Source organism: Mirounga leonina, unplaced genomic scaffold (genome assembly GCF_011800145.1).
Source record: "Mirounga leonina isolate KUSES-001 unplaced genomic scaffold, KU_Mleo_1.0 Mir_84, whole genome shotgun sequence".
Classification (NCBI taxonomy): Eukaryota; Metazoa; Chordata; class Mammalia; order Carnivora; family Phocidae; genus Mirounga; species Mirounga leonina.
In genome coordinates, this window is record NW_023270827.1 from 3,026,414 (window position 1) to 3,039,096 (window position 12,683).

At 36.0% G+C, this 12,683-nt stretch overlaps 1 protein-coding gene across 1 annotated transcript in view; it reads right to left on the bottom strand.

The window, feature by feature from the left end:
* The window catches only part of LOC118002892 (A-kinase anchor protein 6-like), a 286,565-nt gene that overhangs the window by 88,023 nt on the left and 185,859 nt on the right, over window positions 1-12,683 (bottom strand). The window lies entirely within an intron of this gene.

A 12,683-nucleotide genomic window follows, 5' to 3' on the forward strand; every position in this document is an offset into this window, starting at 1 on the left:
GCCATGTATTGTTAATTGGACATAGATTGCATTATCTTTAATATAAATCAAACTACAAATATTAAAATGAATTGCAAATTCCCTAATAGAAGATCATAAAACAATCTTTTTTAAAGTATCTCCCATTAATAATTTAATTCCAATTATATCACTCAGAAAACCTAAGTAGGAAACCTGGCAACTTATTTCTCCAATCATATCTTTTACATAACAAATACCTAAGCCTTTGAAAATAATACCCAGGGCAGAATTCACTGTTATAGAAGAAAAATAAAAACACCAAGAACTGAAAACTTTTCATTCTGATTTCATGTAAAATACTGCATAGGAATACCAAGCCTGCCTGTCTCATCCCTTCCCTACCCACGTCAAGGGTGAGAAAGAAGTCTCCACAGAAAAGATTTAACTAAGTTCCAGAACTATTGTAATCTTACTCTCTAAAATTATAAAATTGATTATTAGGCTTCTATTTATTTTTTAAAAGGTTCTCTAGCCCCTTAGATTTCCCTATAAATCTGCTATCTTTCTGAAGCCTTTGCATGGCCTTTAATGAGTTTATATTAAATATTTAATACTGTTTAGGGCATATCCACTACTACCCAAAACAGTTATATTCCCAGCAGTCCCACTGTTTCAGGCAGAGGACTTGATTGATCCTCCTAGCCTGAATTGAGTAGAATGAAAAGAAGCAGTTGGAAAATAGCAGCAATCATTTAATGCAGATGACCTCTGACAGCCTCGCAGCTCTTCTATCTGAACAGAAATTTGCATGGGGTCTCTGTGCAGAGGAACAATGTAACCTAAATGGTAGACAATCTTTATTCTAATGAAGTGGGTGTCAAGGTCAATGTAAAACTGCAATGATAAATGGTGCACCACTAGGCAAGAGAAGTTGCATGGGCATTGTAGTGCTTTCACATTAATTGAAGACTGAAATGCACTGCGTGAAAAGCACAAGCCTCTCTTTTCACCATAATGTGTTAATGCGCCAATGCCGAAATGATTTCTTCAAGATGTTTGCCTGTTGACACGTATCTTATTGCAAAAATAATGCAAATGTGGAATTATGGCAAAAAATGGACTTTTTTAGAATTTAGCTTTTTCCTGGAACAGAATTACAAAAACCTAAATAAAATGTCCCCGAACAACATCCTGACACCTAATGTAATTCCTTTGATCCCCTTTTCTTTTCTTTTTCTATTTAGACCTGTCTTTAATTAGTTTCAACCAGGCAACCTTTATGGACCCCTTCGCTGGGTACTTTTATACTGAGCTAACCGTAAAAGAGGACCGAGGAGAGGAGAATCATTCAAATATTATTTTTTCTTCTCACTTCTAAGTTTTCTGCTTAGTCTGCAGTTAAGATCTTCAGGTATTGTTTGTCCTGAATGAGAATGTATGAAAAGCCTATGGTTTGTAAAAGAAAATAACTATTTTCTAGTGTGAGAAACTAGAAAACTATAATCTGGCCGTTTGACATTGCCAAAATGACTATACAGCAATAATTACACCATTTCTTCAGTTGATCTAGCAATTTTGTGGCAGCCAATTTTTTCTGTTATATAAAAATAAGGACTGTAAGCTGCTTTAAAAAAATCCTGATCTACTTAAGCCTGTCGAGGGGACATTGTTTGCTAATACACTCATTAGCAACCAAGCATTTTAACTTCATCAATTAAACAGGAAATGGAGTTGCACCATTAGTTTCACAATTTGCTAAAATACTGATAAGAGCATATTACGAACCATTTGAGAAACATTTCCAGGCTCAACCCATAATATGTCATAAACTCGATGCATTTTTATGGTTGACATTTTTTTTTTTTTTCTGATTCCGGTAGATGTAGCCACCTTTCTAACACTAAGCTTCCTGCTACAAATAGATTTTAACAATGGAATTACAGTTATACTCATCAGGAACGGTCTGCGGGTCTTTCAGTCTGTAGTCTTGGTGACTAGGAGGCTATTAGTATGATATACTAGAAAATAAATGATATTGCTGGTTTGCAATTCTGATGGAAAACAAAGTGTTTCAAATAGAACTTAAAATTCCTTAAATGGTAATTCAGAGGGAAAAAAAAATCTCAATATGAAGGAGGATAGTGAAAAAGAAAAAAAAGTTACTGATGAAACTGTTTAAAAAACTGTACAGCTTCATCTGTGTGTGATTTGTCAGGTCTGAAGCTTTGACGTGCCCAAGGGGCAGACCCCAGCGGGGAGTAGGCTGCCGAGCTAAATAGCTGTGAAAGAAGTCTTAATGTAGGATGGAATTCAAACTAACCTTGACATGACCTCGGGAAAAATATGCAAAAAGTAAAATGAATGCACTCTGCAAGATACATCCTAATTTTGTGGTGGAGCTGGTTAGTTTTACAAACATGAGACCTTAAAAGAAAAATAGAAAGCTAGTAAAAGGGGCAAACTTTGGAATTCAGGCAAAAAACGTAAGCAAGCATGATGTGTTACTGTGAAGGCATGTGAACCATTTGGAAAGAATCCAAATAAAAACCCACACCGAACAATATTGTTGTCAGCCTGTCTATTCAGGAAAATTGTTTTTTTTTTTTTTTTTTTAGGTTGAATATAAATGACACAAAGCCAAGATTACATCACTGCATTACAAAGTCTGTTGTGGTTTTTAGCTGAACAAGCCCCATGGATCTATTGGTTTAGGACAGTAATTCAGTAAGGAGGTTTTAATGTGTTATTTTTCCTCCAGTGACAATAAAAAATAGAGGAATTTAAGGAAAAAATTTCGTGGGTGCTCTCTAGTCTCTTACTTTTGATCTGTATTTGATAAGCCAGGCTCACATTTTAGTTGATGCACTGAGTCTTGATTTGACTTTATTATAAATTTTGCCTGTTTTGAAATGATCGGCTTAGGAGGAAGGCATTTGTTCTAGGTCCCTGGCCAAGAACTGGCTAACTCACTGGATATATGGAAATTTTAATTGACTGTCAACTTGTGTAGAAATTCAATCCTAATACCTTCTCAATGCAATTTTGTAGCAATACCAGTTATTTACTACACTATTAACCAGATTTTAAACATAATTAAATTGCTGAGAACATACACACAAAATCTAATGACTTAAATCTCTACAGCAAGGATGTGAATTCCTAGATCAGGTATATTAGATTTTCATAAGCATAAAGTGAGCAGAAGGATGCAATCATTTAGAAGCACAGAAGTACAAGGAGTTTTCCTGAGAACCTGTTGAACAACATATGTAAAGATCACGGTTTCATGGATATGTTATACCACAGGGCTCTTTTTTGGTCTAGTTGTACTCGATATTTTTATTAATGATACATAAAAATAAAATATGTATATGGCATGTTGATTGGATTGCCGGGTCATACTAATCTCAATGATCAATAAAGAATAATAAGTATTTTAGTTCAGAGATCAGGAATTCAAATACATACAAGGTGGCCGTATACTCACAAACTGGCTCTCTGGGGGAAAAAGAAAAAAAAAGAAAGCCCCGATTTATAGTGTTCGCCGATTTCCCTGGTGTAAATACTCCAACCATGGCAGATGCCAAACTACCAAAGGTTGCTACTGCTGGCAAAATTCCTGAGTACTGAATAACCAATTCTTCTGAGCCAGGACTAGCCAGCTCCAGTACCCTACTGCCTGGCGGCTAATGGAAAGAAGGTGAGTCGTGCACAGGTAAGTCATCCTTTTTCACGCTAACTGTTGCTAGTGTCTTGGAAAAAGAGAACTGTTTTCTCTACTAAAAGAAAAACAATGCAAAAATGTGAGGATTACTAACATTCAATCCCAGTGAAGGGGGAAAAGGGAGAAGTAGTGTGGATTGTGGAGGGTAGGAGAACACAAGTTCCATCTACAAGGAGCAACCACTACTCAGCTCTGCCCACTGTTCTCTGTTGAGAATATGGCTTCAATACAGCTTCTATATGAACAGGGATACATGTTTAAGAGAAGCCAGAAATACATATTTTCAGGTGAAATCTCCTAATTTTTATATGTTGAATTAAAACTTTTTTTTAACACTGTACAGGCCAAACTATGTCTCTGAGTTGGATCTGATTCATAGGCAACTGCTTCACAATGTCTATTTATGATGATACTATTCTCCAAAGGGAACACAACATGCTAGCAGAGTAGATTAATCTAAATAGGAGATATGATATATGTCAAGCCTGAGATAATAATTTCCCACCAATTAAAAAAATAAAAATACAAAAACTGCATCAACAACAGAAGTAAGTAGGCTTCAACTGTCTTTAGGTTCAATGAGTCAACAGACAGTGGAAGGTAAATATAAAAAACGAAATACGATTTGGGGCTGGATTGAGACAAACACAAGGTTATAAATAAGAAAAGCAACAGATCAGTTTGATTGTGACTTACTAAGCCCAAACCTGCAGTCCTGGTTCTGGTTGGGTTCCATTTTCCAAGCGGGGCTTCGACAATGTCTAAAATGTCCAAAGGAAAGCACTCAAGGAAGGCAGAATATTCAACACTTCCCCAAGGAGCAAGCTGTTGAAGGAGCTGAAGATATTCAGCCAAGGGTAAGTAAGAGTTGAAGATGAGAGAAGAGAGGGAAGGACATGTTAGCAGACTTGGAAAATTGGAGGACTTTCAATAGAAAATATTAATTTCTTTCATCTGGTCTCAGAGGTCAGGCAATGGGATCAAAGGCTGAAGAACGAGTAGGAGTGGAGCTTGGGCGACAGGGAGCTCCCACTTACCACAGGTATTCAGGTAGAGACCAGAAGTGTACGTGGTTGGGAGGTTTTATGAGATAATGAGGCCCTGAATGAGGACTGGCCTAGAAAATAAAGTTTAAAGTTCCTCTCTGTTTTAGAAAGTTGAGCTTCTTTGGGCTCACATCGCCAAATCAGCCATAACAATCATATTATTCTGTGTATAGGAGGAATGCCAAGACCAAAACACACCACGTCAAGGAGAAGCCACCACTTACTGGAACAAGACTCACATAGAAGATTCTCATGTAGAGAAACCTAGGAGAACCACAAGGGAGCAGAGATACAACCACATAAAATGTAAGCTATACAATCAGAGTTCAAGATAGGACTCTGAAAATGAGAAGAAAAGGCAACATTAAATAAAAATCCTCAAATCATCTTCAATCTGTACTACTTTAGGAAAGTATTTCATTGAATTTGAGATATTAAATGAAACCTTTTGGGTCCTTTATTTTGGTAAATATTTTATGGGAAACCTCTATAGAATTTATGCAGTTAAGTCCATATTTCAACAAGGTCTTTCCGGCAGATTTGTTTTATAGACATAAACTTCACAAATGGCACTCTCAAAAAATTTCTTCGATCAATACAGAACTTTCTCTAACAGATTGAAGAAATGTGTTATAACCTTGCTGCCAGCAGTGTGGGCATAATGGCAATTTCTCCTCCATGCTATGAAACTCCATGGTTGTGCTATATTATGTTGAAAATCTGCACATCTCAATGGGTTTTCTGTGCATTCCAATGCACTTCAGTGACGATGTGGATCATTGCCATAATACATCATGACTGTTCTAATTACGGTTTCATTATGATGCACCATATCAGGGCTGTCGTAATGTCATGTCAGCACATAGTAAGAATAGTTATGCAATTATGTAATATCCGTTAGAGTACGTAGTGTAGGATGGAAAAAAGACACAAGGAGCAGCAATTAATGTAATGGAAACTCAGTTTTCTCCTTTAAAAAAGTTTCCAATTTAGAAGTATTATTTCTTTTGCTTTCCATCCTCTGATCTAAACAGATGCCTTGAAACACATCTATTTTTGTTTCATTGGGTACTACTTTATAATCTAATGGATTTTTTTTTTAAATAAAGCAAAATAAGACGAGAAAAGGGAAATTCCTGACTTCAGCTGTTCTCCACATGTCACAGAAGAGTGAGATTTACCTACTATATACTACAAGAAATCCAGTAAAAATTTGAGTGTAGTTAATTAAAGCCCACTGAAGGTTTACTATTATGCAAACTTCAAACACAGTGTCACATTCTTCTATCTTCCTTGATCTCTTGTGTAGACATAGAACTTATTTTACCCCTTAAAACTTGACCAGCTATATCTTAAATAAACTATGATCATGAAGTGAGACAAAGCATTGATATCCATATTTACTTCCCTAAATTATGACCATAAATATACATTTGCCTTTAGCCTAGCTGCCAAAATATGCCCAAATATGTATAAAAACAGAAATCTTATTATCTATCTTATATTTGAAGAATAAACCCAAGGATGAGGGCTATTCCTTTTTTGGCCCATCATGGAGTACCTTGAATATTTGAGGTCTTCAGTAAGCACTGAATCAATGAATACTTTTTCAAACTAAGCCTAAGCGATACATGAATTGCTGTTTGTTGTTTTAATATACAACCATGGGAGAATTTATATACCAAAGCTTACCCCATATCTCTATAGCAGAATTATAGGCTTGTTCAGTGCAAGTATTTATAATAGAAATGCTGATGAAGCCCAAACCATGGACGTATACAGTTGTGCAGCAACAGCCATTTCAAATATAGATATATTTTTAGCATTAGGAGGCACCAAGTTTGTTTAAATCTGGACTTTTTTTTTTTTTTTTTTACAATTGCAAGTAATGTTAATAGCACACTGTAAATGTTAAGGCTAAGTGTGCAATGTCAAAATAGATTGAATCTCTCTGAAAATTGGAAATTCAGGCTTTTCAAACGTAATCCAGATGTTTGGCTTTTATTCAGATTTCAAGAAAGAGGGAACTAATATGATATAAAATTCATACATGCATATTTCATTAGTGCCTTTTGTATCGCTGAATTAAACATTCTGAAACGTGCTTTTCCCAAATCACAGAGTTTTAAACCAAAGCAGTTGCCAAGATGTTACGCACCTCAAAAATAATGCCAAATTAATTTCATAAGGAAGAGACGATATATTTCTCATGTTAATGCTGTTGATAGTGTTTCTTCAAAGAGAATATCTTGCTTTCTCTTTGAGGATGACAAGAAAAAATGAGAGGTAGAACACTGTAGCCATTGTAGTTTATCAAAAAGATACTGCTGCAGTACACTGTGACTTCAGAAATCTATGAGAATCAGTGGCCTAAATGAAGGCTGAGAGCACAACCCCCTCCCGCATAATGTCATTATCAAAAGCTATCTTTTCAAGTTTAGTGCACATGGGCATTCCTCAGGGACTGTGGCCACCAGCACTGAGAAACTCACCATGATTATCCAGAACTCACCATGTTTTAGGTTTTAAGACAGAGCCAATCAAAGCATTTCCAGAGTTGTCCAAAACACAATGGAAATGCCATCATACCATTATATATTCACATCAAGATTTTTTTCCTTTGTAGTGTATTTTTGACTTTTTAAAGGGTTTTTACATCTATAATCTTAATAGAGCCAAAATGCCATGGAGTTTTTCTTGGTGAATGCCCAAATCCCTGAACTGTAAAATATTTGATGCCTTAGGCCACTTTTTGAGGGTACTCTGGTACCTTCACATCAGATAGGGATGAATGTAGTTTCAGAATTAGATTATAAGTTCCTACATGGAGTGTATATGGTCAGGGATCATGTGCTGTTCAATCTTTATCCATAGTTAACTCTTAGCATTATGGGTTAGATGCAGAAGTTGGAAAATACTTATTCATTTGAATTTCTCCCAGATAAAAGACCAAGTGAGCCTATATCAGCGGTTGAAATATATGTCCAGTATAGTATTAGTACACAGAAATGAGTGGCATGTGATTGCCTCCATTTATCTTTGAACTTCATGCTCAGTGAAAAACTATTTGATCAGAACCCCCAACACAAAAATATCACTCTCAATTTTTAGACAGAAACTGTGAACAAAGTTAATTGTTTCCCATGGCCAGGAATGGTTAACCTAAGAAAAGCTTCTATAAAATGTATCAAAGAAAAAGAAGACAGAAACCTTTTAAATATTTAAGGACACCTTTTAGGAATTCAGGGTTTTCTCAGAGCAATGATATTTGACCAGGATGCAAGAGGTGGGTCTAATTTCCAGTTCCAACACCAATCTGCTATAGATTTAAAAACCTTTCTGTTCTAGCCTCTTTTTCTTTGGTTTCTTTGGGGATACATGTCCATATTTACTAGAAAGAGATCTTAAGAAAATAGATTTTAGAGATTTCAGGCTTTAAGCTCTGTTGCTCCAGCATCAGAAAGTTTGACTGTCATTTCAACGGATTGTTTTCTTTTTTGTTCTCCTATGGCAAGCCCATGGGGAAAGTTAGTAATATCACTTCTGTCTTACAGATTGGAAATTGATACATAGAAGCTAAGTGACTTGCCCAAGGTCAGTAAGATATCACTAAAACCCAGAAAGAGAACTTTCAGGAGGGATTTCAGTTTAGTTTGCTAGGTCATGCTGTCATTTTTGGAAATGCATCTTTAGATATCAGTCCAGAATTCTGAGAAAACTGGTAGGCCCCGGGAGTATAATGTAAATAAATAAGGTCAAGAATATCATTCAAACTGACTTTGGAGTGGTCAAAACACACTTGAGAACCCCATCCTTGGAGCATCTATGGCCAGATTCATTTTGGTGTTAAGTTCATCCTCCAAACCTCCACAGATTTTTTTAGTAGCTTGAAGTTGAGGCTAAAAGGGCAGACAGGCTCTCACTGACAGTCATACCTGTTGTTCAGAAGAATGATGGCTCACAGTTTAAAGAAGCTCTAGGATACAGATGAAAATTTATTAGCATAAACTAAGACTATAAAGAGCAAATGCTGGTTATGATAAGTGCTTTTGAGCATTTTTCCAGCTATGTAAGGGAGTCTGCCATAAACATTCAAGGACGTTTATTAGAATAGCTCCGTCAAAGAGAAACACAGTGTGTGTGTGTGTGTGTGTGTGTTTGTCCAATCACAAGAGTGATAAAAGTCAGAAAGAGGAAGGAGGAAAGATTTAGAGAACAAAATGAAGGAAATACACAGATGGAGGGAGAGAAAGTAATAAGAAAATAGGGGAAGTTACAAAAGTTTCACCAGATAGGGGCAACAATAACTAGTCCACAGAGAATAAATCTAAAAACTACATAAAACTAGAGAATATTGCAGAAGAGGAAGGAAATCACAGCTAGAGAGAAGGTTTTCAGTGACTGGTTCCCCTGAAATAATTGGATGAAGGAATATGATACCGATGACCTAAAAATTAGCATAAGGGCGCAAAAATTCAGTAAGTGGAGATTGAAACAAAAAAGCCCAGAAGTACCAGGATGTGGCCATTTAGTGCAGCTTATAGCCATAACAACAGATAATTGCTCAAGAAGAAATAGGTGCAAAACCTGTGATTTTGAGGATTTTCTCTAAGCACATCAATAGGGAGCCCCTTCACTGGGCACCACTTTCTCTGTGGCTGCTCCTTCTGCCTTTGCTCTATTGGTGGCTTGCTCTATTGAGGAAAGTTATTTCATATTTTCGTGGTCATCCCATCTGTAAAACAGGGACAATGATATCCTCACCACTTACCCACCACAGACGTTTTAAGAAATAAACAGATCTTGTTTGTGTGAAATTTCAGATCTCTACGTAAAATGTGCCATTTTAAAACAAAGTCTTCGATTTTAATACATATGACTTGTAATAAGATAATGTGGTCTGTGGCCCATTTGCAAGTTAAGACCTTGTATTTCCCATTCCTTTTTATTATCTGTCTTAGAAATAATGTATTGGAACTACTGTCCACATTAGAGAATAAAATAGGTCACAATGGGGAGCAGTCATTGAAAAGGTAAACAATATTTATATATAACACATATCACGTATACATATTTATATATAATACATACATATTAACTATGTATATATAGTCTTCATCTTTTAGAAAATATATCAACAAGGTGTTACTGTTTTTCTCTCCCCTTAATAAAGGGAGGAGGGAACATGCTGGTATTACCTAGTAATACTACTTCTCAAAACCTACACACACATAACCATTTGATCACTGGGTTCTATAAACATGGTGACAGAAGGACCCATGCCAAGCATTTTAATTTGTGAGTCAATGAGATTCAAGGAGTTTGGCAAAAATAAATAAATAAATGAAAATAAAATATATGCCTGGAATCAGATTGCCCATTGTTAAACTTTGCTTGCATTGCTTACTAGCTGTGCACGTCCCTGTGCCTTAGTTGCTCATCTGGCGATAATACTAATACTTCTTTCACAAGGTTGCTGTGAGGATTGGATGCGCTAATATATGCAAAGATCCTAGAACAACTCCTGTTACATAATAAGCACTAGATACAAGTGTTTGTTCAAACTTGATCCAAATGTTGCCTGCTAAGAAAATATGACCTTTGGCATAACTTTTCTCATCTCTTTTATGCCATTAGTTTGCATATTTACGTATATAATTTCCCTTCACTACATGAAACACTGAATCGAGAATTCAATGTTCAGTGGACAACAATCTTGCCTTTTGTTGACTTTCATTGAACACATGGATGAAAGCCATTAGGAGGTGCTGCTGATTTGCTCCTCTTCTCCAATGTATCTTCCTGATTTGGATAAAGTCCTAGTCATGGGTCAAACTAACTCCTAGATCTGAGGGCATCCCCCCCACACACAATGTTGTATTCTTCTGCAATGTATCTACCTCTGTATCTTCATTCCACTTATTTAAATTCTATGCAGCGATGTCCAGTTCAAATATCATTTCTTCTTATGAAGACATTCTAAGAAGACCAGCACTTATTTTTTTTTTTTGGTACCATACATATTTGCTATCTTTGCTATTATTTCATGTTTTTTGGTTTTGCTTTTCCAAATGGGTTATAAATTACTGAAGGAAAAGGATAATCTTCCTTTTATTTTGCTTTTCAGAGCATACAGTAATCCCTAACAGATGCTTATTGCCACATCTTTACAGTCGCTAATAACAGACAGCATCATTTCTTCTCACTTTTCCTGACTTTTAAAGGTAAGATTATTAGACTGTTAATTCCTAATATGTATTAGACATGAACATGAGACATGTGAACATATATTGAAAAATATATATGGTAGGAAATGTTTGTGCTTAGGCAAACAGAAAGCAATGCAAATTTCATAAATTATTAGTTGAGCTTGATACTAATTAGTGCAGTTTGTAAAGTGGGAAAAAACTTGTAATCAATTTTTCCCCAAGCAAGTATGAATCTGCCTTTAACCAGATAGCTCTCCAGAGAAGTAGCCCCAGTAGGGAATTTGGAATTAGAGAGATTGCCTGTCACTAGGTCTCCCAGGGTAACTCTGAATTCAAACGTGAGCCTGTTCTTTACCAAAATGCCCTAGGGACAATTCTGGTCCTTTCCTCATAGACAGCTAAATGCCTTTAGCAGTATTTGCCATGACATCCAATGTGACATTTCAAATACAAACCAGTGATGTGCATATCGCAACTCAAGCAGAAGGTAAGAACAGGTTGTTTGTACCATATAGAATGACCCGTTTTCAATGGAAATATAAGTGAATATATCTGTCCTATGCTGCAAAGAAATTTGAAGAGGATTTGATCATTCTGCCCAAAGAAAAAGGTAGGAAAATTAAAATGTGTAGAAAATAAGACGTCAAAGAGAAAGCGAAACTTCCATGACAGATTTAGCAAGACACTGTTCAGAATCCAACTGAAGTTATCTACTACTGAATAAAAGTAAAATGTAAAGGAAAGGGTCTAAGAAGGCTCATAAAATTTGCATTTACGACTACCACCTGAAATGAACTAAAAATAATGTGGCATTTAGAAACTATACGCTTTTTTACGGTAGCTTGCCACAAAATTATATTTACCCATGCGTTTGTTTCCATAGCCTTTGAAATCGAGTTCCTAAAATTCCGGTTTTTGCCAGATGGTTCCTAGCCAAACCAATTACTAATTGGAATAACCTTTGATTTTTCACCAGTGAGAGAATCTTGAAGTTGGAATGGACCTTTAAGCCACCCAGTCCATCCCCTTGGCCTTATAGATGAAGAAGATGAAATCTGAGAGGATAAGAGTCATTGCTCAAGGAGAATCCAGCCTCCTTCTCCAGCACTTTATCACACAGCTTTCTAATCTTCCTTGCATGGCACTGGTCTTTAGCAAAGCTCAAAAATAAGATAAATGAAAATTCAAAAAGAAAATTTAGAGAATTAAAAAACATAAAGAAACTGGGGTACTGATCTGAAGTCCACCTATGCTCTTCAAGAAATTAACATATGGAGATCTGAGGGGCAGTGGCCTTTGTCTTTCCTGTGGAAGATTCAAGATTAATTAATCCTGCTAGGACACAGCTGAGAATAATACTGAGTCATGGTAATCCTCTTACGTGATAGCCAAACTTCTTTTTTAAAAAAACTACTTTGATGTAGGTGTGAGTAGGCATTTAAATATTTTTATTTTGTTTTTACTGTTTTAACTGTTTCTAACCCTGATTTAGAATTCATTTTCTAAAAAGGTCAGTGTGAATTTATGTTTCAGGACCAAACATAAAATAGAGAGTGATTTCAGAGTAGCAGAGCCACTGGAGAAGTGCTTAATAAGAGCAGAATCACAGCCAAAGTTGAAAGAAATGCATTAGATCCATTTTCTGCTTTCCTTTGGGTCCCACAAGCACAATAGAGTATAGGAGGCCACCTGGTGGTGAAATGAACCAATTAACCATTTAAGGCTATATTGAAGAGCAAGGAA